The sequence below is a fragment of the Oncorhynchus keta genome, chromosome 12 (assembly GCF_023373465.1).
Source record: "Oncorhynchus keta strain PuntledgeMale-10-30-2019 chromosome 12, Oket_V2, whole genome shotgun sequence".
In the NCBI taxonomy this organism is placed as follows: domain Eukaryota; kingdom Metazoa; phylum Chordata; class Actinopteri; order Salmoniformes; family Salmonidae; genus Oncorhynchus; species Oncorhynchus keta.
The window spans coordinates 56,449,821-56,471,667 of NC_068432.1; positions in this window are offsets into that span (position 1 = coordinate 56,449,821).

A 21,847-nucleotide genomic window follows, 5' to 3' on the forward strand; every position below is an offset into this window, starting at 1 on the left:
GGGTGTGTGCACGACTCCAACACCATAATTAAGCAGCTTACTGATCCCTGCAGCTGTACACAGCCCATCTGCAAATAGCCCATCCAACTTCCTTCCTCCACCCCTTATTTTTATTAACTTTTTGTTTGCTCCTTTGCACCCCAGTATCTCTATTTGCACATCCATCTTCTGCACATCTGTCACTCCAGTGTTTAATTGCTAATTTGTAAATATTTCGCCTCTTACGGCCTATTTATTGCCTTACCTCCCTAATCTTACTACATTTGCATACACTGTATATAGACTTTTTTCTATTTCTACTGCAGCTCATCCAGGATGGTGCATCAATGCGAGCTGTGGCAAGAAGGTTTGCTGTGTCTGTCAGCGTAGTGTCCAGAGCATGGAGGCGCTACCAGGAGACAGGCCAGTACATCAGGAGATGTGGAGGAGGCCGTAGGAGGGCAACAACCCAGCAGCAGGACCGCTACCTCCGCCTTTGTGCAAGGAGGAGCAGGAGGAGCACTGCAAGACCACTGCAAAATGACCTCCAGCAGGCCACAAATGTGCATGTGTCTGCTCAAACTGTCAGAAACAGACTCCATGAGGGTGGTATGAGGGACCGATGTCCACAGGTGGGGGTTGTGCTTACAGCCCAACACCGTGCAGGACGTTTGGCATTTGCCAGAGAACACCAAGATTGGCAAATTCGCCACTGGCGCCCTGTGCTCTTCACAGATGAAAGCAGGTTCACACTGAGCACATGTGACAGACCTGACAGAAACTGGAGACGCTGTGGAGAACGTTCTGCTGCCTGCAACATCCTCCAGCATGACCGGTTTGGCAGTGGGTCAGTCATGGTGTGGGGTGGCATTTCTTTGGGGGGCCGCACAGCCCTCCATGACCTCGCCAGAGGTAGCCTGACTGCCATTAGGTACCGAGATGAGATCCTCAGACCCCTTGTGAGACCATACTCTGGTGCGGTTGGCCCTGGGTTCCTCCTAATGCAAGACAATGCTCGACCTCATGTGGCTGGAGTGTGTCAGCAGTTCCTGCAAGAGGAAGGCATTGATGCTATGGACTGGCCCGCCCATTCTCCAGACTTGAATCCAATTGAGCACATCTGGGACATCGTGTCTCGCTCCATCCACCAACGCCACTTTGTTTTAAGGACATTACATCAAAGTTGGATCAGCCTGTAGTGTGGTTTTCCACTTTAATCCAGACCTCCATGGGTTGATAAATTTGATTTCTGTTGATAATTTGTGTGATTTTGTTGTCAGCACATTCAACTATGTAAAGAAAAAAGTATTTAGTAAGAATTTGTCATTCATTCAGATCTAGGATGTGTTATTTTAGTGTTCCCTTTATTTTTTGAGCAGTGTATATATATTTTCAGTTTATTTTGTGAAATACTTTATTAACATTTATTTTTCTTTAACCTGCGTTGTTGGTTAAGGTAAGTAACATATTTCACTGTAAGGTCTACTACACCTGTTGTATTCAGCATTTCACTGTGAGGTCTACTACACCTGTTGTATTCAGCATTTCACCGTGAGGTCTACTACACCTGTTGTTTTCAGCATTTCACTGTGAGGTCTACTACACCTGTTGTATTCTGCATTTCACTGTGAGGTCTACTACACCTGTTGTATTCTGCATTTCACTGTGAGGTCTACTACACCTGTTGTATTCAGCATTTCACTGTGAGGTCTACTACACCTGTTGTATTCAGCATTTCACTGTGAGGTCTACTACACCTGTTGTATTCAGCATTTCACTGTGAGGTCTACTACACCTGTTGTATTCAGCATTACACTGTGAGGTCTACTACACCTGTTGTATTCAGCATTTCACTGTGAGGTCTACTAAACCTGTTGTATTCAGCATTTCACTGTGAGGTCTACTACACCTGTTGTATTCAGCATTTCACTGTAAGGTCTACTACACCTGTTGTATTCAGCATTTCACTGTAAGGTCTACTACACCTGATGTATTCAGCATTTCACTGTAAGGTCTACTACACCTGATGTATTCAGCATTTCACTGTGAGGTCTACTACACCTGTTGTATTCAGCATTTCACTGTGAGGTCTACTACACCTGTTGTATTCAGCATTTCACTGTGAGGTCTACTACACCTGTTGTATTCAGCATTTCACCGTGAGGTCTACTACACCTGTTGTATTCAGCATTTCACTGTGAGGTCTACTACACCTGTTGTATTCAGCATTTCACTGTAAGGTCTACTACACCTGTTGTATTCAGCATTTCACTGTGAGGTCTACTACACCTGTTGTATTCAGCATTTCACCGTGAGGTCTACTACACCTGTTGTATTCAGCATTTCACTGTGAGGTCTACTACACCTGTTGTATTCAGCATTTCACTGTAAGGTCTACTACACCTGTTGTATTCAGCATTTCACTGTAAGGTCTACTACACCTGTTGTATTCAGCATTTCACTGTGAGGTCTACTACACCTGTTGTATTCTGCATTTCACTGTGAGGTCTACTACACCTGTTGTATTCTGCATTTCACTGTGAGGTCTACTACACCTGTTGTATTCAGCATTTCACTGTAAGGTCTACTACACCTGTTGTATTCAGCATTTCACTGTGAGGTCTACTACACCTATTGTATTCAGCATTTCACTGTAAGGTCTACTGCACCTGTTGTATTCAGCATTTCACTGTAAGGTCTACTACACCTGTTGTATTCAGCATTTCACTGTAAGGTCTACTACACCTGTTGTATTCAGCATTTCACTGTGAGGTCTACGACACCTGTTGTATTCAGCATTTCACTGTGAGGTCTACTACACCTGTTGTATTCAGCATTTCACTGTAAGGTCTACTACACCTGTTGTATTCAGAATTTCACTGTAAGGTCTACTACACCTGATGTATTCAGCATTTCACTGTGAGGTCTACATACACCTGTTGTATTCAGCATTTCACTGTGAGGTCTACTACACCTGTTGTATTCAGCATTTCACTGTAAGGTCTACTACACCTGTTGTATTCAGCATTTCACTGTGAGGTCTACTACACCTGTTGTATTCAGCATTTCACTGTGAGGTCTACTACACCTGTTGTATTCAGCATTTCACTGTGAGGTCTACTACACCTGTTGTATTCAGCATTTCACTGTGAGGTCTACTACACCTGTTGTATTCAGCATTTCACTGTGAGGTCTACTACACCTGTTGTATTCAGCATTTCACTGTGAGGTCTACTACACCTGTTGTATTCAGCATTTCACTGTAAGGTCTACTACACCTGTTGTATTCAGCATTTCACTGTAAGGTCTACTACACCTGTTGTATTCAGCATTTCACTGTGAGGTCTACTACACCTGTTGTATTCTGCATTTCACTGTGAGGTCTACTACACCTGTTGTATTCTGCATTTCACTGTGAGGTCTACTACACCTGTTGTATTCAGCATTTCACTGTAAGGTCTACTACACCTGTTGTATTCAGCATTTCACTGTGAGGTCTACTACACCTATTGTATTCAGCATTTCACTGTAAGGTCTACTGCACCTGTTGTATTCAGCATTTCACTGTGAGGTCTACTACACCTGTTGTATTCAGCATTTCACTGTGAGGTCTACTACACCTGTTGTATTCAGCATTTCACTGTGAGGTCTACTACACCTGTTGTATTCAGCATTTCACTGTGAGGTCTACTACACCTGTTGTATTCAGCATTTCACTGTAAGGTCTACTACACCTGTTGTATTCAGCATTTCACTGTAAGGTCTACTACACCTGTTGTATTCAGCATTTCACTGTAAGGTCTACTACACCTGTTGTATTCAGCATTTCACTGTGAGGTCTACTACACCTGTTGTATTCAGCATTTCACTGTGAGGTCTACTACACCTGTTGTATTCAGCATTTCACTGTGAGGTCTACTACACCTGTTGTATTCAGCATTTCACCGTGAGGTCTACTACACCTGTTGTATTCAGCATTTCACTGTGAGGTCTACTACACCTGTTGTATTCAGCATTTCACTGTGAGGTCTACTACACCTGTTGTATTCAGCATTTCACTGTGAGGTCTACTACACCTGTTGTATTCAGCATTTCACCGTGAGGTCTACTACACCTGTTGTATTCAGCATTTCACTGTGAGGTCTACTACACCTGTTGTATTCAGCATTTCACTGTAAGGTCTACTACACCTGTTGTATTCAGTATTTCACTGTGAGGTCTACTACACCTGTTGTATTCAGCATTTCACTGTGAGGTCTACTACACCTGTTGTATTCTGCATTTGACTGTGAGGTCTACTACACCTGTTGTATTCTGCATTTCACTGTGAGGTCTACTACACCTGTGTTTCAGCATTTCACTGTGAGGTCTACTACACCTGTTGTATTCAGCATTTCACTGTGAGGTCTACTACACCTGTTGTATTCAGCATTTCACTGTGAGGTCTACTACACCTGTTGTATTCAGCATTTCACTAGGTCTACTACACCTGTTGTATTCAGCATTTCACTGTGAGGTCTACTACACCTGTTGTATTCAGCATTTCACTGTGAGGTCTACACCTTTTGTATTCAGCATTTCACTGTGAGGTCTACTACATGTTGTATTCAGCATTTCACTGTGAGGTCTACTACACCTGTTGTATTCAGCATTTCACTGTAAGGTCTACTACAACTGTTGTATTCGGTGACATGTGACAAACAAAATGCTATTTGATTTGATGTCGATACTGTCTCTTCCTCTTCACAGCACAACTGTGTTTAATGTGTCTTTAAACTGAAGTGAATTGATGAAAATGTAATACATTTTTCAAACAGGAATTCTTCATTTTAGCACCACTAGTCAGCCACTGCTGACAGAATGATGAGCATTACAGTGTTTTCCTGTGACAGCAGCACCTGAAAGAGAAACTCACTGTGATGGGATTCCAGTCATGTTGAGGTGGTTGTGGAAATAACTGTGTGTTACGATAATCAAAGACTTGTACTCAGCCGTCTGTAAATCATCCGGTAGACATCACCGAGGTGACACTGCAAACACTAATTCACCAAGAGGAAGAGAACACAGAGTACCCCACTATGTTTGACCGAAGCATTATGGGCCCAGAGAATATGGTGCGAATTGGGACGTATGCACAGTGAGCCATGTGGACCTTGTACAGATTCTATTCACTGAACAGACACATGTGGGTGGAACTCCAGGGTACACAGAGATTCATTAGACAGTGTAGAGCAGATGGGTGGAACTCCAGGGTACATAGAGATTAATTAGACAGTGTAGAGCAGATGGGTGGAACTCCAGGGTACACAGAGATTCATTAGACAGTGTAGGGCAGATGGGTGGAACTCCAGGGTACACAGAGATTCATTAGACAGTGTAGGGCAGATGGGTGGAACTCCAGGGTACACAGAGATTCATTAGACAGTGTAGGGCAGATGGGTGGAACTCCAGGGTACACAGAGATTCATTAGACAGTGTAGGGCAGATGGGTGGAACTCCAGGGTACACAGAGATTAATTAGACAGTGTAGGGCAGATGGGTGGAACTCCAGGGTACACAGAGATTAATTAGACAGTGTAGGGCAGATGGGTGGAACTCCAGGGTACACAGAGATTAATTAGACAGTGTAGGGCAGATGGGTGGAACTCCAGGGTACACAGAGATTCATTAGACAGTGTAGGGCAGATGGGTGGAACTCCAGGGTACACAGAGATTAATTAGACAGTGTAGGGTAGATGGGTGGAACTCCAGGGTACATAGAGATTAATTAGACAGTGTAGAGCAGATGGGTGGAACTCCAGGGTACACAGAGATTAATTAGACAGTGTAGAGCAGATGGGTGGAACTCCAGGGTACATAGAGATTCATTAGACAGTGTAGGGCAGATGGGTGGAACTCCAGGGTACATAGAGATTCATTAGACAGTGTAGGGCAGATGGGTGGAACTCCAGGGTACACAGAGATTCATTAGACAGTGTAGGGCAGATGGGTGGAACTCCAGGGTACATAGAGATTCATTAGACAGTGTAGGGCAGATGGGTGGAACTCCAGGGTACATAGAGATTCATTAGACAGTGTAGGGTAGATGGGTGGAACTCCAGGGTACACAGAGATTCATTAGACAGTGTAGGGCAGATGGGTGGAACTCCAGGGTACACAGAGATTCATTAGACAGTGTAGGGCAGATGGGTGGAACTCCCATCACACCACACACACACACACACACACACACACACACACACACACACACACACACACACACACACACACACACACACACACACACACACACACACACACACACACACACACACACACACACACAGAGCAGACAGCAGACAGCAACACACACAGTAATAACTGACTCAGTAAAATCCCATAAGCTTAAAATGTATAGAAAAATAATTCATGAGTTTAGAGTTTGAATCCTGTATATGTCGGTTCAATATTTGCTGTGTAATTTCAATAATGGTGAAGTGGTGGGAGTGTTTCTGGAGGCTGTTTTATTTCCAATTCTGTTGCTCACTCACATGGAAAAGTAGCTTTGTAATTGACTGGCTCTGCTCATCATGGCTTCTGTTTCCGCACCAAATGACAGCAGCCTATTAACATTACATATATCTGCCTGCCAGACAAACCATGAATGTCAGAGTACATTAGAGAAGCATTCTACTGACACCTGTCATTATTCTCAGAACAGCTCATCCACGTATGGACCTTGCTTTCAAATACAGGTCAAAAATGTGTGCTTCCTGTTTGGACCACAGAGTATTTCATGAAAATATTATGTGAAAATGATGTAAAGATGTAATGATATAAAGACGATGTAATGATGTAATGATGTAATGATGTAATGATGTAAAGATATAAAGACGATGTAATGATGTAAAGACGATGTAATGATGTAAAGATATAAAGATGATGTAATGATGTAAAGATATAAAGACAATGTAATGATGTAATGATGTAAAGATATGGCGCTTGTAACGCCAGGGTAGTGGGTTCGATCCCCGAGACCACCCATACGTAGAATGTATGCACACATGACTGTAAGTCGCTTTGGATAAAAGCGTCTGCTAAATGGCATATATTATTATTATTAAGATATAAAGACGGTGTAATGATGTAAAGATGATGTAATGATGTAAAGATGATGTAATGATGTAATGATGTAAAGATATAAAGACAATGTAATGATGTAAAGATGTAAAGATATAAAGACGATGTAATGATGTAAAGATATAAAGATGATGTAATGATGTAAAGATCTAAAGATGATGTAAAGATATAAAGACGATGTAATGATGTAAAGATGATGTAATGATGTAAAGATATAAAGACAATGTAATGATGTAATGATGTAATGATGTAAAGATGATGTAATGATGTAAAGATATAAAGACGATGTAATGATGTAATGATGTAAAGATATAAAGACGATGTAATGATGTGAAGATATAAAGACAATGTAATGATGTAATGATGTAATGATGTAAAGATGATGTAATGATGTAAAAATATAAAGATGATGTAATGATGTAAAGATGATGTAAAGATATAAAGAATGATGTAATGATGATGCAATGATATAAATGTACAATGATAATGATGTAATGATGTAAAGATGATGTATTGATGTAAAGATGATGTATTGATGATGTAATGATGTAAAGATGATGTAATGATGTAATGATGTAAAGATGATGTAATGATGTATGATGTATTGTAAAGATGAAATAGATGATGATAATGATGTAATGATGTAAAAGATGATGCAATGATGTAATGATGTAAAGATGATGCAATGATGTAATGATGTAAAGATGATGTATTGATGTAAAGATGATGTATTGATGTAAAGATGATATAATGATGTAATGATGTAAAGATGATGTAATGATGTAAAGATGTAAAGATGAAAGATGTAATGATGATGTAATGATGTAAAGATGATATATGTGAAGATGATGTAATGATGTAAAGATGATGATGTAAGATGATGTAAAGATGTAATGATAAAGATGTATGATGTAATGATGTAATGATTATGTAAATGCAATGATTTAATGATGTGAAGAGAATGTAATGTAAAGATGTAATAATGTAAAGATGATGTAATGATGTAAAGATGATGTATTGATGTAAAGATGAAAGATGTAAAGATGATGTATGTAAATGTAAAGATGATGTATAATGTTGATGTAATGATGTAAAGATGATGTAAAGACAATGATTTAAAAGATGTAAAGATGATGTGAAGATGATGTAAAGATGATGCAATAAATGAAAGATGTAATGATGTGAAGATGATGTAATGATTTAAAGATGTAAAAATGATGATGATGAAGATGATGTAAAAGATGTAATGATGTAAAGAGAATGTAATGATGTAATGATGTAAAGATTATGTAATGATGCAATGATTTAATGATGTAAAGAGAATGTAATGATGTAAAGATAATGTATTTATGTAACGATGTAAAGATTATGTAAAGATATAAAGATGATGTAATGATGTCAAGATGTAAAGATGTAAAGACGATGTAATGATGTAATGATGTAAAGATGTAAAGATGATGTAATGATGATGTAATGATGTAAAGATGATGTAATAATGTTCTGATGTAAAGATGATGTAATGATGTAAAGACGATGTAATGATGTAATGATGTAAAGATATAAAGATGATGTAATGATGTAATGATGTAAAGATGATGCAATGATTTAAAGATGTAATGATGTGAAGATGATGTAATGATTTAAAGATGTAATGATGTAAAGATGATGCAATGATGTAATGATGTAAAGATGATATAATGATGTAATGATGTAAAAATGATGCAATGATGTAATGATGTAAAGATGATGTAATGATGTAATGATGTAATGATGTGAAGAGGATGTAAAGATGTAATAATGTAAAGATGATGTAATGATGTAAAGATGATGTATTGATGTAAAGATGATGTATTGATGTAAAGATGATATAATGATGTAATGATGTAAAGATGATGCAATGATTTAAAGATGTAATGATGTGAAGATGATGTAATGATTTAAAGATGTAATGATGTGAAGATGATGTAATGATTTAAAGATGTAATGATGTGAAGATGATGTAAAGATGTAATGATGTAAAGAGAATGTAATGATGTAATGATGTAAAGATTATGTAATGATGCAATGATTTAATGATGTAAAGAGAATGTAATGATGTAAAGATAATGTATTTATGTAACGATGTAAAGATTATGTAAAGATATAAAGATGATGTAATGATGTCAAGATGTAAAGATGTAAAGACGATGTAATGATGTAATGATGTAAAGATGTAAAGATGATGTAATGATGATGTAATGATGTAAAGATGATGTAATAATGTTCTGATGTAAAGATGATGTAATGATGTAAAGATGTAAAGACGATGTAATGATGTAATGATGTAAAGATATAAAGATGATGTAATGATGTAATGATGTAAAGATGATGCAATGATTTAAAGATGTAATGATGTGAAGATGATGTAATGATTTAAAGATGTAATGATGTAAAGATGTAAAGAGAATGTAATGATGTAATGATGTAAAGATTATGTAATGATGCAATGATTTAATGATGTAAAGATTATGTAATAATGTAAAGAGAATGTAATGATGTAAAGATAATGTATTTATGTAACGATGTAAAGATTATGTAAAGATATAAAGATGATGTAATGATGTCAAGATGTAAAGATGTAAAGACGATGTAATGATGTAATGATGTAAAGATGATGTAATGATGATGTAATGATGTAAAGATGATGTAATAATGTTCTGATGTAAAGATGATGTAATGATGTAAAGATGTAAAGACGATGTAATGATGTAATGATGTAAAGATATAAAGATGATGTAATGATGTAATGATGTAAAGATGATGTAATGATGTAAAGATGATGTAATAATGTTCTGATGTAAAGATTATGTAATGATGTAAAGATGTAAAGACGATGTAATGATGTAATGATGTAAAGATGTAAAGATGATGTAATGATGTAAAGATGATGTAATAATGTTGTGATGTAAAGACGATGTAATGATGTAATGATGTAAAGATGTAAAGATGATGTAATGACGTAAAGATGATGTAATGACGTAAAGATGATGTAAAGATGTAAAGACGATGTAATGATGTAAAGATGATGTAAAGATGATGTAATAATGTACTGATGTAAAGCTGATGTAATGATGTAATGATGTAATGATGTAAAGATGATGTAATGACGTAAAGATGATGTAATAATGTACTGATGTAAAGATGATGTAATGATGTAAAGATGTAAAGACGATGTAATGATGTAATGATGTAATGATGTAAAGATGATGTAATGATGTAAAGATGATGTAATGATGTAAAGATGATGTAATAATGTACTGATGTAAAGATGATGTAATGATGTAAAGATGTAAAGACGATGTAATGACGTAAAGATGATGTAATGATGTAAAGATGATGTAATGATGTAAAGATGGGTGTTTTGTTCATGATGCTTCCTATTTGCTTCACATAGCATGTCCAATGGCCTTTAAAAATATAACCCATTAAGATGGATATATGATTTAAATAGTTTCTGTTTGAAATTAGAAGTGGTTCCAAAACAGCTATTGAAGAATCCCTGATATGTAGAAAATATTTCCACTGCTCTACACTTACATGTGTTGTCAAATACTCACATCGTTTTAGAGCAATTTGGATCATTCATATTCTGTTTTAGTTACGGGAAAATATCGTTATAGAGCTTTTTGAGTGATTGATGTTTTGTTTTAGTTACGTAAAACTGTCGTTTTGGAGCTCTTTGGGCGATTGATGTTCAGTTTTAGTTATGAAAACTGTCAGGTATCACAAAATGCTTAATATTTCAACCTGGCTGAGTAGAGTCTAGTGTAGCAGTCTCGACAGAGAAGGTTTCTACCTGACTGAATAGAGTCTAGTGTAGCAGTCTCAACAGAGAAGGTTTTCTACCTGACTGAATAGAGGCTAGTGTAGCAGTCTCAACAGAGAAGGTTTCTACCTGACTGAATAGAGGCTAGTGTAGCAGTCTCAACAGAGAAGGTTTTCTACCTGACTGAATAGAGGCTAGTGTAGCAGTCTCGACAGAGAAGGTTTCTACCTGACTGAATAGAGGCTAGTGTAGCAGTCTCTACAGAGAAGGTTTCTACCTGACTGAATAGAGTCTAGTGTAGCAGTCTCAACAGAGAAGGTTTCTACCTGACTGAATAGAGGCTAGTGTAGCAGTCTCAACAGAGAAGGTTTCTACCTGACTGAATAGAGGCTAGTGTAGCAGTCTCAACAGAGAAGGTTTCTACCTGACTGAATAGAGTCTAGTGTAGCAATGAGCAACAGAGATGATGTATTCGGTAGGGAGGGTCTTTCATTATTTTTTGGAATCTTCATTTATGCGGAGATCCACCCTGAGACCAGGGTCGTTTTCACAAGCGAGCCGTGTTTGTGCAATTTCATAAGACAGATATTAACCAAAATAAAACCAGTCAAATACAGCACAACACAAATATTCAAGAAAAACAATTAATTTCTAAATAAGAAGGTCCCCAATCTACATTTGTAATTGCCTGAGTAGCACCAGAACATCCAATTGTAAAGTATTTGTAGTTGGTTCCAGCAATGAGATGCTTTAATTTAAAACTAAAAGCAGAATTACCTAGTTTGGAGACCTGAGGAATCCCGAGAGTTAACCAACCTTGTGAATGGGTTTTGTATCTCATGTTTTAAGCTTGTCAACAAAAATAAAATAATGAAGTCATCTACTATAATGAGAACCATTCTGTTGATACAGGATGCAGCGATGCGTATTAAAACCGTCCCCTGTGATAAAGCGAAGGGCGATACGGTAGACGGAATACAAAGGTTTTAAGAGTAGTGGCTTCTGCGGTCTGGCCAATGGAGAATCACCAGAGCCAGGAGCTGGCTGGAAGGATGACTGATCGCTCTACTTCATGGTGTTTAGGAAGAGGCAAGATACAGAATATTTATATCAAAGAAACGCACTTTAAATATCCGCTTTTTAACTGGTTCATTCAGATGTAAAAAACAAACAAAAAAACATCTCAATGCAAATGCTTAGATATTTATAGGCTCAATGAGAGAACCATCAGATGGTTATTAATTAAATACAGGACATCAATGAGAGAACCATCAGATGTTTAAATACAGGACATCAATGAGAGAACCATCAGATGGTTAAATACAGGACATCAATGAGAGAACCATCAGATGGACAAATACAGTACAATTCTCTAGAAACATGTTGCAGACATTTCCCCCAGCCACACAACCAACCATGACTCAGCACCACTCAGCCCAATACACCACCCAACCAGGGACGAGAGGAGAGGAAGCACAGTTCATTAGACTAATTACGTAACAGTGGCTTAGCCTTCCATTACAGAATGTGCTTTTAATCTATTGTCCAGATACCCGTGCGATGATCACGTTATAAACTTTAATTGATTGTCTAGCTAACCGTGCGATGATCACGTTATAAACTTTAATCTATTGTCTAGCTAACCGTGCGATGATCACGTTATAAACTTTAATTGATTGTCTAGCTAACCGTGCGATGATCGTGTTGGAAGCTCCTATTAAGCCACAAAATCTGACCCCAGACCTGCCAGTGTAAAGAATCCTCCCAGCATGCATCTGAAATGGAACCCTGTTCCCTACGCAGTGCACTCCTTTGTACATCAAACACAGATACACACACCCTAACCGAAAGGTTGCTGGATCGAATCCCCGAGCTGACAAGATAAAAATCTGCCGATCTGCCCCTGAGCAAGGCAGTTAACCCACTGCTCCCCGGGGCGCTGAAGACGAGGATGTCGATTAAGCCCCTCCCCCCCAATTTCCTATTCCCTTTCCTATTCCCTTTCCAGTTCCCTTTCCATTTCCTATTCCCTTTCCTATTCCCTTTCCTTTTACTATTCCTATTCCCTTTCCTTTTACTATTCCCTTTCCTATTCCCTTTCCAGTTCCCTTTCCATTTCCTATTCCCTTTCCTATTCCCTTTCCAGTTCCCTTTCCATTTCCTATTCCCTTTCCTATTCCCTTTCCTATTCCCATTCCTTTTACTATTCCTATTCCCTTTCCTATTCCCTTTCCTATTCCCATTCCTTTTACTATTCCTATTCCCTTTCCTATTCCCATTCCTTTTACTATTCCTATTCCCTTTCCTATTCCCTTTCCTATTCCCATTCCTTTTACTATTCCTATTCCCTTTCCAGTTCCCTTTCCATTTCCTATTCCCTTTCCTATTCCCTTTCCTATTCCCTTTCCTTTTACTTTTCCTATTCCCTTTCCTATTCCCTTTCCTTTTACTTTTCCTATTCCCTTTCCTATTCCCTTTCCTATTCCCATTCCTTTTACTATTCCTATTCCCTTTCCTATTCCCTTTCCTATTCCCATTTGTCACGCCCTGCTCTTAGTATTTTGCGTTTTCTTTAATATTTTGGTCAGGCCAGGGTGTGACATGGGTTATTTATGTGGTGTGTTTTGTATTTTTGGGGATTGTGGTAAAGTGGGGTTGTCTAGAAAAGTCTATGGTTGCCTGAAGTGGTTCTCAATCAGAGGCAGGTGTTTATCGTTGTCTCTGATTGGGAACCGGTTTTCACATTACGTTTATTGTTTTGTATTGTTCGTTATTATCTTCATTCAAGATGTTTCACGCTGCATTTTGGTCCGCCTCTCCTTCGACGGAAACCGTAACAGAATCACCCACCACAACAGGACCAAGCAGCGTGGTGACAGGCAGCGGCAGCAGGAGCAGCGAAGTCTGGAATATACGACTTGGGAGGAAATAGACAGGTGAGCGGTCGACCCAGAGAGAGTGCCGGAACCCGACTGGGATTCATTGGAGCAGTGCGAGGAGGGTTATAGGAGAATGGAGTTGGAGAGACGAACACGGCGGCGTGGATGGAAGACCGAGAGTCAGCCACAAAAATGTAAAAATGTATTGGGGGTGTGGCACAGGGAGAGTGTGGCAGAGTCAGGAGTCAGACCTGAGCCAACTCCCCCTGTTTATCGTAAGGAGCCAAGGAGGAAACCAGAACCAGAGCCGGTGTTGGAGGTGAGCGAAGCAGAGACTGTGAAGGAGTTAATGGGGAAATTGGAGGAGAGAGTTATGAGGGAGTTGCTGTGTTGGTGCATGAGGCACGGAATTCGCCCGACAGAGCGTGCCGGGGATTTATAATAATAATAATAATATATGCCATTTAGCGGACGCTTTTATCCAAAGCGACTTACAGTCATGTGTGCATACATTCTACGTATGGGTGGTCCCGGGGATCGAACCCACTACCCTGGCGTTACAAGCGCCATGCTCTACCAACTGAGCTACAGAAGGACCACCAGGGTCCTGAGGATTTGATGGCACCTGGGTCAGCTCTCCATACTCGTCCTGAGGTGCGTGCTAGTCAGCTGGTGAAGATGGTGCCAGCCTCATGCACCAGGCCTCCTGTGCACCTCCCTAGCCTTGCACGCCCTGTGCCAGCTCAGCGCTACAGTGCGCCTAGCAGTGCTAACCGTGGCGGGCGTGGTACTGGTCAGGCACCGTGTTATGCGGTGGAACGCACGGTGGCCCGGTACGCTACATCTCAGCTCCTCACATCTGCCGGGCTAGGGTAAAGATCCAGCCAGGGCGGTTGGTGCCAGCTCTGCTCTCAAGATCTCCAGTACGCCTTCACGGTCCGGTCCATCCAGTGCCACCTCCACACACCGGGGCGGCAGCGTAGCCTAGTGGTTAGAGCGTTGGACTAGTAACCGGAAGGTTGCGAGTTCAAACCCCCGAGCTGACAAGGTACAAATCTGTCGTTCTGCCCCTGAACAGGCAGTTAACCCACTGTTCCCAGGCCTTCATTGAAAATAAGAATGTGTTCTTAACTGACCTGGTTAAATAAAGGTTAAATAAAGGTAAAATAAAATAAATAAATAAATAAACACCAGCCCTCCGGTGGCAGCTCCCCGCACCAGGCTTCCTGTGCGTGTCCTCGGCCCAGTACCACCATTGCCAGCACCACGCACCAGGCCTACAGTGCGCTTCACCTGTCCAGCGCTATCAGAGCCTTCCTACTCTCCAGCGTTGCTGGAGTCTCCCGCCTGTCCAGCGCTGCCAGAGCCTTCCTCCTCTACAGCGCTGCCGGAGTCTCCCGCCTGTTCTGCACTGCCAGAGCCGCATGGGGTCTGCATGGAGCCGCCAGAACTGCCAGTCTGCATGGAGCAGCCAGAGCTGCCAGTCTGCATGGAGCAGCCAGAGCTGCCAGCCTGCATGGAGTAGCCAGAGATGCCAGTCTGCATGGAGCAGCCAGAGCCGCCAGTCTGCATAGAGCAGCCAGAGCCGCCAGTCTGCATGGAGCAGCCAGAGCCGCCAGTCTGCATGGAGCAGCCAGATCCGCCAGTCAGCCAGGATCTGCCAGAGCCATCAACCTGCCTGAGCTTCCACTCAGTCCTGAGCCTTCCCCTCAGTCCTGAGCTACCCCTCAGTCCCGAGCTACCTCAGTCCAGTGGGGCCCTTGGTTAGGGTTACTAGGCCAAGGTCGGTGGCGGGGGTTGCCAATCCTAGGACGCGATGTAAGTGGACTAAGACTATGTTGGAGTGGGGTCCACGTCCCGCGCCGGAGCCACCACCGTGGACAGACGCCCACCCGGACCCTCCCCTATGGGTTTAGGTGTGCGGCAGGGAGTCCGCACCTTGGGGGGGGGGGGGCGTTCTGTCACGCCCTGGTCTTAGTATTTTGTGTTTTCTTTATTATTTTGGTCAGACCAGGGTGTGACATGGGTTATTTATGCGGTGTGTTTTGTCTAGGGTTTTGTTGTAGGTTATGGGATTGTGGTTATTGGGGTTGTCTAGGTAAGTCTATGGTTGCCTGGAGTGGTTCTCAATCAGAGGCAGGTGTTTATCGTTGTCTCTGATTTGGAACCATATTTAGGCAGCCATATTCTTTGAGTGTTTCGTGGGTGATTGTTCCTGTCTCTGTGTTTGTTTTGCAGCAGATAGGGCTGTTTAGGTTTTTCACATTACATTTATTGTTTTGTATTGTTCATTATTATTTTTATTAAAGATGTATCGAGATCCACGCTGCATTTTGGTCCTCTCCGACACAAGAAAACCTTAACACCATTCCTATTCCCATTGCATTTCATATTCCCTTTCCTATTCCATTTCATATTCCCTTTCCTATTCCCTCTGCAGTGCACTACTTTGTACATCAAACACAGATATAAACACACTATTCCCTATGTGGTGCACTACTTTAGACCAGAGTCCTGTGCCCTATTCCCTATGTGGTGCACTACTTTAGACCAGAGTCCTGTACACTATTCCCTATGTGGTGCACTACTTTAGACCAGAGTCCTGTGCCCTATTCCCTATGTGGTGCACTACTTTAGACCAGAGTCCTGTACCCTATTCCCTATGTGGTGCACTACTCTTGACCCTTGCCTCTGAGAATAGTGTAATTGTATGTCTATTTTAACAAAAATGTCTCTCATGCAACAATTGGATGAATCGTTTTATTGAATTTATAATAATAATAATAATATAATATATGCCATTTAGCTGACGCTTTTATCCAAAGCGACTTACAGTCATGTGTGCATACATTCTACGTATGGGTGGTCCCGGGAATCGAACCCACTACCCTGGCGTTACAAGCGCCATGCTCTACCAACTGAGCCACAGAAGGACCATAATTTGTCGTCCATGATTGTTCAATGAGTCGACGTCTGATGGCGTTATTCTGTATGACACCGTAGAGTGGCTGTTTGTTGACTGGCACAAGCCAACCTGAACGGATTTGGTAGAGTGATCCCTCGCGCAGTCGGAATACTAAACTACAATGGGAAGAAGACTTTAATTACACCTCGGTGGAAAGCTTGTCCACAGCCTAACGTTCTGAGCTTACTTTCCTCTCCTTCCTGTGTTTATTAACATGAAGAATTATACAACAACGAGACTAGGAGTCAAAAACACCACAGGACCAGAGCTTCTTTATAAACTAATCAACACCACCACAGGACCAGAGCTGCTTGATAAACTAATCAACCCCACCACAGGACCAGAGCTGCTTGATAAACTAATCAACCCCACCACAGGAGCAGAGCTGCTTGATAAACGAATCAACCCCACCACAGGACCAGAGCTGCTTGATAAACTAATCAACCCCACCACAGGACCAGAGCTGCTTGATAAACTAATCAACCCCACCACAGGACCAGAGCTGCTTTATAAACTAATCAACCCCACCACAGGACCAGAGCTTCTTTATAAACTAATCAACCCCACCACAGGACCAGAGCTGCTTTATAAACTAATCAACCCCACCACAGGACCAGAGCTGCATTATAAACTAATCAACCCCACCACAGGACCAGAGCTGCTTGATAAACTAATCAACCCCACCACAGGACCAGAGCTGCATGATAAACTAATCAACCCCACCACAGGACCAGAGCTGCATTATAAACTAATCAACGCCACCACAGGACCAGAGCTGCTTTATAAACGAATCAACCCCACCACAGGACCAGAGCTGCTTGATAAACTAATCAACCTCACGACAGGACCAGAGCTGCTTGATAAACGAATCAACCCCACCAGGACCAGAGCTGACCAGAGGACTGAGCTTTATAAACTAATCAACCTCACCACAGGACCAGAGCTGCTTTATAAACTAATCAACCCCACGACAGGACCAGAGCTGCTTTATAAACTAATCAACCCCACCACAGGACCAGAGCTGCTTTATAAACTAATCAACCCCACCACAGGACCAGAGCTGCTTGATAAACTAATCAACCCCACCACAGGACCAGAGCTGCTTGATAAACTAATCAACCCCACCACAGGACCAGAGCTGCTTGATAAACTAATCAACCCCACCACAGGACCAGAGCTGCTTTATAAACTAATCAACCCCACCACAGGACCAGAGCTGCTTGATAAACTAATCAACCCCACCACAGGACCAGAGCTGCTTTATAAACTAATCAACCCCACCACAGGACCAGAGCTGCTTTATAAACTAATCAACCCCACCACAGGACCAGAGCTGCTTTATAAACTAATCAACCCCACCACAGGACCAGAGCTGCTTTATAAACTAATCAACCCCACCACAGGACCAGAGCTGCATTATAAACTAATCAACCCCACCACAGGACCAGAGCTGCTTGATAAACTAATCAACCCCACCACAGGACCAGAGCTGCATTATAAACTAATCAACCCCACCACAGGACCAGAGCTGCTTTATAAACTAATCAACCCCACCACAGGACCAGAGCTGCTTTATAAACTAATCAACCCCACCACAGGACCAGAGCTGCATTATAAACTAATCAACCCCACCACAGGACCAGAGCTGCTTTATAAACTAATCAACCCCACCACAGGACCAGAGCTAATCAACCCCACCACAGGACCAGAGCTGCTTTATAAACTAATCAACCCCACCACAGGACCAGAGCTGCATTATAAACTAATCAACCCCACCACAGGACCAGAGCTGCTTGATAAACTAATCAACCCCACCACAGGACCAGAGCTGCATTATAAACTAATCAACCCCACCACAGGACCAGAGCTGCTTGATAAACTAATCAACCCCACCACAGGACCAGAGCTGAATTATAAACTAATCAACCCCACCACAGGACCAGAGCTGCTTTATAAACTAATCAACCCCACCACAGGAGCAGAGCTGCTTTATAAACTAATCAACCCCACCACAGGACCAGAGCTGCTTTATAAACTAATCAACCCCACCACAGGACCAGAGCTGCGTTATAAACCAATCAACCCCACCACAGGACCAGAGCTGCTTGATAAACTAATCAATCCCACCACAGGACCAGAGCTGCTTTATAAACTAATCAACCCCACCACAGGACCAGAGCTGCTTGATAAACTAATCAACCCCACCACAGGACCAGAGCTGCTTGATAAACTAATCAACCCCACCACAGGACCAGAGCTGCTTGATAAACTAATCAACCCCACCACAGGACCAGAGCTGCTTGATAAACTAATCAACCCCACCACAGGACCAGAGCTGCTTTATAAACTAATCAACCCCACCACAGGACCAGAGCTGCTTGATAAACTAATCAACCCCACCACAGGACCAGAGCTGCTTGATAAACTAATCAACCCCACGACAGGACCAGAGCTGCTTTATAAACTAATCAACCCCACCACAGGACCAGAGCTGCTTTATAAACTAATCAACCCCACCACAGGACCAGAGCTGCTTTATAAACTAATCAACCCCACCACAGGACCAGAGCTGCTTTATAAACTAATCAACCCCACCACAGGACCAGAGCTGCATTATAAACTAATCAACCCCACCACAGGACCAGAGCTGCTTGATAAACTAATCAACCCCACCACAGGACCAGAACTGCATTATAAACTAATCAACCCCACCACAGGACCAGAGCTGCTTTATAAACTAATCAACCCCACCACAGGACCAGAGCTGCTTTATAAACTAATCAACCCCACCACAGGACCAGAGCTGCATTATAAACTAATCAACCCCACCACAGGACCAGAGCTGCTTTATTAACTAATCAACCCCACCACAGGACCAGAGCTGCTTTATAAACTAATCAACCCCACCACAGGACCAGAGCTGCATTATAAACTAATCAACCCCACCACAGGACCAGAGCTGCTTGATAAACTAATCAACCCCACCACAGGACCAGAGCTGCTTGATAAACTAATCAACCCCACCACAGGACCAGAGCTGCATTATAAACTAATCAACCCCACCACAGGACCAGAGCTGCATTATAAACTAATCAACCCCACCACAGGACCAGAGCTGCTTTATAAACTAATCAACCCCACCACAGGACCAGAGCTGCATTATAAACTAATCAACCCCACCACAGGACCAGAGCTGCTTTATAAACTAATCAACCCCACCACAGGACCAGAGCTGCTTGATAAACTAATCAACCCCACCACAGGACCAGAGCTGCTTTATAAACTAATCAACCCCACCACAGGACCAGAGCTGCTTTATAAACTAATCAACCCCACCACAGGACCAGAGCTGCTTTATAAACTAATCAACCCCACCACAGGACCAGAGCTGCATTATAAACTAATCAACCCCACCACAGGACCAGAGCTGCTTTATAAACTAATCAACCCCACCACAGGACCAGAGCTGCTTTATAAACTAATCAACCCCACCACAGGACCAGAGCTGCTTTATAAACTAATCAACCCCACCACAGGACCAGAGCTGCTTGATAAACTAATCAACTCCACAGGTGGTTTTATTTGCAGTAGTATCAGAGCGAGCGAAGAGCTGACTGGTTGGCAGTAGGATTGTTTTAATGCCCTAAGTGTACAATACATTGATTTGGTTCATTTCGTCCCTCGCTTGATTTGCTCTGTGATGCATGTGCAGTGCACAGTAAGGCGTTTGGCCCGTTTCAGAGCAAACAAATAATTTATGATGTGGGCATTTACTGCCTAGCCATTTGTACTGCTCAGCTCTACTCAACCTGCTGTATATCTTGTCTGGAGTGAGGAAGGGAGGGAGGATGAGGAGGGAGGAGGAAGGGGGGGGAGAGAGGGGAGAGGAGGGAGGAGGACAAAGGAGGAAGAGGAGGAAGGGGAGGAGGAGGAAGAGAGAGAGGGGTGAGCAGAAAGGAGGGGGAGGAGGAGAGAGAGAGGGGTGAGGAAGAAGGAGGGGGAGGAAGAGAGGAAGGAAGGAAGGATTTTCACTAACAAAACGACACTACATGTTATAGCTGGGACCCTTTGGGTGACAAATCAGAGTGGACCGGAGAGGACCATAGAGGATAGGACCGGAGAGGAGAGGACCAGAGAGGAGAGGACCGGAGAGAAGAGGACCGGAGAGGAGAGGACCAGAGAGGAGGGGACCGGAGAGGAGAGGACCGGAAAGGAGAGGATCGGCGAGGACCGGAGAGGAGAGGAGAAAGGGAGCAGAGAGGAGAGGAGAGGACCAGACAGGAGAGGACCGGAGAGGAGAGGACCGGAGAGGAGATGAGAAAGGGAGCAGAGAGGAGAGGACCAGAGAGGAGAGGACCGAAGAGGAGAGGATCGGAGAGGACCGGAGAGGAGAGGACCGGAGAGGAGAGGAGAAAGGGAGCAGAGAGGAGAGGAGAGGACCAGACAGGAGAGGACCGGATAGGAGAGGAACGGAGAGGACCAGAGAGGAGAGGACCGGAGAGGAGAGGACCGGAGAGGAGAGGACCGGAGAGGAGAGGGGAGGACCAGAGAGGAGAGGACCGGAGAGGAGAGGACCAGTGAGGAGAGGACCGGATAGGAGAGGGCCGGAGAGGACAGGAGAGGAGAGGTTCGGAGAGAACCAGAGAGGAGAGGACCGGAGAGAAGAGGATCGGAGAGGACCAGAGAGGACAGGACCAGAGAGGAGAGGATCAGAGAGGAGAGGACCGGAGAGGAGAGGACCAGAGAGGAGAGGATCAGAGAGGAGAGGACCGGAGAGGAGAGGACCAGAGAGGAGAGGACCAGAGAGGAGAGGACCAGAGAGAAGAGGACCAGAGAGGAGAGGATCAGAGAGGAGAGGACCGGAGAGGAGAGGACCAGAGAGGAGAGGACCAGAGAGGAGAGGACCAGAGAGGAGAGGACCAGAGAGAAGAGGACCAGAGACGAGAGGACCGGAGAGGAGAGGAGAAAGGGAGCAGAGAGGAACAGCGAGGAGTAGAGAGGCATCTCAACCACACAGGACTATTACAGCCCAATGTGTTTTATGTTGATACCTCTGAGCACAGGTCGCTATCGGACCTATTTGGAAGAACAAATGTACAT